The sequence below is a fragment of the Dasypus novemcinctus genome, chromosome 7 (genome assembly GCF_030445035.2).
Source record: "Dasypus novemcinctus isolate mDasNov1 chromosome 7, mDasNov1.1.hap2, whole genome shotgun sequence".
Classification (NCBI taxonomy): Eukaryota; Metazoa; Chordata; class Mammalia; order Cingulata; family Dasypodidae; genus Dasypus; species Dasypus novemcinctus.
In genome coordinates this window covers 53,913,501-53,917,884 of record NC_080679.1, presented here as the reverse complement: position 1 = coordinate 53,917,884, position 4,384 = coordinate 53,913,501, and positions in this window count along the sequence as shown.

Here is a 4,384-nt window from a genome sequence, read left to right as displayed (position 1 = left end):
TGAAAATTGCTCCTATGTTGGATGGATCTTAAAGACAGAGCATAATCTGGTTTCTGGGTAAGGTATTTTTATATTCCAAAAACCTTTTCACACTCCCCTGATACAACAAAGTGCTTCATACATATTTAACACTTAAAACACTTCAGGTATTGTTGGCAAATCTAAATTGTACTTTGAGTAGAAGTGGCTTTATTAATTATTTATGTTTAAAATAGTCATCTAACTAGTAACTCCCTGAGGCCAACTTAGTAACTTTCTATATTTTCCTAAGACTCTGATTCTACCTGCCTTCTTAAGTGTTAACACTTGTTAAAGAAAGAACATAAGGGCAACTACACTAAATATTATCATTGGTAAAAAATAATAATTGATAACATAAATTGTTCATTTACCTTATCAAGTTCACACTTCATTATCAACATTTTACAAATTACAAAGCTGTCACTTGGAGACAAGAAGTCTGTCCAAGGTTGCCGTACTGGCCCTGGGATTTGACCTCAAGTCTCCCTGATTCAAGAGCCTATGAATTTAGCCCCTTTGCAGCACTTTGTTGTTAAACCATGCCATGAGGACAACAACCTCCTGGATGTGCACAGGCAATTTCTAGACATCTAATTGATAGGGAAGCCAGGTGGAAGTCATTTTGACCAAAAACTGTGGGAGGACCAATTTTTTCTATCATTCAATGGGTTATTTATTTTTTTCTTTTCTTTTCCCCCCAGTGTGAGATCACACAAAAAGTCCTAATAGAGGACCCACTGAGATAAAAAATGTCACCATTTTTAAACTTGCTAATGGGATTTCATTTAGTTCTCACACACGCAGAAGCTGTGAGAGTTTCTCTCAGTAATTTGCTTGCTAGCTTCTAAATTTATCGGTTCCAATGCTAAAACCACTCAGGTGTAGCATCTAAGATTGTGGAATGGCTCACTGAAGAGTGCTGCTGCACTTAAATCCAGTACAAGAAAACCACTTTAGTGACATGATACAGTTATAGTACATTATTTGAATTCTTTTATAGGAGTGAAATTTACTCATTAATTTCTTCCATTATAATATTGCTTTATATTCTGCAGTGCTTTGATCTATTTTATCTACTGTGAGCAGTTCAGCAATATTATGAGGCAAGAATTATTATTCCCATTTTAGAGATGAGTTTTAAAGATGAGAGTGTTGAAGCAATTTTTTTCAAGGTCTTAAAACAGTAAGTACAACAGTATAACAGTGCTTTTTGCATTTTATCACAGCCATTGTTACCCACCTGAGAATGGTGGGTTATAGTCAGTGTTTTCAAATTCCTCACCACAGGTGAAAACACCCAAATCATAATCCAGACCTATTGATTTATAATCTGCAGCAACGAGATTTAGGTATCAGTATATTTGGACAACTACATTGTTCAGAATTGGGAGCCCATCTCCAAAACAGAAATTTTACCTTGCTGATTTGTTTCTATTATTTTATTTTGAAATAATTTCAAACTTACAGGAAAGTTTCAAATACAGTACTGAAAACTTTTTCTTGAACCATTTGTGAGGATATTGCTTGTATTTCCTACAAACAAGGGTATTTTCCTGCATAGCCACAGCAAAACCATCCAAGCCAGGAAATTAACTTTGAAACATTACTGCTATCAAATCCACCCACCCAGCTCAAGTTTCACCAATTTTTCTAATAATGTCTTTTATAATAATAACATTCAGTCAAGGATCATAGTTAAGTTCTTATGGCTCTTGGATATCTTTCAGTTTGAGATGGTTCTTCAGTATTTTTTCAGATTTCATGACCTTAATCCTTACAAAGACTACAAGATTAAGTAGAATTTGCTGGGTTTCTCCACTATGAAGGGACTCTTCTGTTGTTGTTACTTTGTAATGAATAAGTATTTCTGGGGAGATACTTTGAGACTATGTGTGTATTCAATTTCTCAACCTTTTACCTACTAGGTTTAGCATCTGCTCATGTTTATTGGCTAAATTATGACAATTGGAATACTGAATGTTGATTTTTAAAAATTTATTCTACATGTATTACTTGGCAGTCTACTATAAGGAAAAGCTTTTTCTTCTTCTTTCCATTTAATTATTCCTTTGTTTATTTTTGTCAATTTGGACTCATTGATTCATCTTTTATTCAATGTCTTACTATAATTATTTTATTTTCATATTGAAATTGTCCCAGATTTGGCTACAGGGAACTCTTCAAAGCTGACTCTTGAGTACTTTTGATACATTTTATCACTTTTTGAGTACTCCCTTACTTTTGTACAAAAATAAGTTCTCCGAGATTTACTGCTATTCCCTGTGTTATTCCCTTCCCTAGCTGGTAATGAGTATTTGTCAATGGAACCCTGGTTCCTTCTCATGAGGAATATGTTTGGAAACCATGATATGTTTTTTTAGGAAAGCTCTACACAGCCTTTACAGGCATTTCAGAGGATGCAGCAAAACATGGAGACAAAGATGGTTGGGATTCAACTGGCTGGCTTCTTCCTTCCAGACTCCATGACTCTTACTAGCATGGCCTGGGCTTGCTCGGGTCCTGGGAAGTACAAAATCCAATCTGGGTCCACCTCTGGCAAGTGGGGCCACTTCAGCAGGCATGTCTGTGGCCAGAGTTATGTCTGCTTTCGTTTTCATTGTTCATCCATCCTACAGATGCAACAGGCACAGTGCTGGGGATGCAAAGGTGAGCAAGATATAGTCCTTGTCCACAAGGGCTCATGATATAACAGAAAAATCAGCACAATATAGCCAGCAAGTATTCCCAAAAGAACCAGCTCAATATGCTAGGCTGATCCACAGGATGGCCACATGACTGAGCTCCAGGTGGTCAAGAAAGTTTTCTGGAGAAGGTGATCCTAAGGTGAGAGCTGAAGGGTGAGTAGGTATGTTAACCAAAGTGGGCACTGGCTAGAACCCTACCCTTTTCTCAACAACTCCTCTAAGCCCCTCATCTGATCTTCTTTCCTCCTTTGAATTTCCTCTCAGTGTGAACATATTTATATTTATATTTTATTTCTATCTCTTTTTTTGCATATTGAAAACCATATATTGAAAATAATATTTCCAATATTAGTCTATTGCCTCAAGACTTATTCAATATTCTTGCTTCTATAATTACAACTCCCTTTTCAAACATTGAGGAACCTCGTTAAATATATTTGCTTATCGTAAGAATCTTTTCTGTAGGTAATGTTTCTTTCATTTTCTGTGGCTTCAACAAACACAGCATGTACCTCCCCTCCCTCTTTCCTGGATTGTTGACCACTTTGTTCCACTCCACATAATGACTTTTAGACTATACTTTTCTGGAAGGAAGGACAGGAAGAAACAAAGAAAGAAGAAAATGGAAGGAAACAAAGAAGGAAGGAAGGAAGGAAGGAAGGAAGGAAGGAAGGAAGGAAGGAAGGAAGGAAGGAAGGAAGGAAGGAAGGAAGGAAGGAAGGAAGGAAGGAAGGAAGGAAGGAAGGAAGGAAGGAAGGAAGGAAGGAAGGAAGGAAGGAAGGAAGGAAGGAAGGAAGGAAGGAAGGAAGGAAGGAAGGAAGGAAGGAAGGAAGGAAGGAAGGAAGGAAACTTAACAGTTAATATTTAAGGGCAGGATTCATTGTTTGTTACTCATGATACCAAACCCAGTGACATATTCATTGATCAATAAATATATGAATGCTCAAAGAAAGAAGGAATGAACAAAGAATATTAATATTGTCTAAAGTATGTCGACATAATTTGATAAATTACTTATTTCCAGTTCTAAATGAAAGTTTATCACTTACTTGACAGTAACTCTAACTGGGAAGAACTGAGGCAAGGTTACTGAAAGAAACACAAAATTAACCTGTTTATACTGTTTATACTTATTTTGAAGTGAACTTTCTGAAACCATTTTTCTTTTCTCCTTTTTATTTAACCACCAGTTGCTGAATTGAATAATTACTTTTGTTCTCACAATATGTTTTTGGAAATAGAGCAGAGGTTCTCACTCTGATTACATTAATTGGAAACTCCCTTGCTATTCAAATATTGATTTATTCACTTTTGAAATGAAATGAGTAGATATATGTACTTGTGGGTAAATTAATGAGAAGCACTCCCAGTGTTTCATAATACTTTTCAAGTGAAAAATGTTTCACTTTGGGTCTCAATGATCTGTATATTTGCCCTTTAAAATTACCCATTATTATTATTTATTTATATTATCTAGTCAATGTTTTAAAGTATATATATATATATATGATTTAGTAGACAGTTTTCAAGACTTGTACCAAAAGCCTTTCTACTCAATTAGATCTTTATTTTGACACCCTTTGTTTGAACCAAGAAACTAGAATCATTCTAGTGAATTTATTTGCCAGAAGTTTTCTCAAAAGTAATATTTTTGAGAC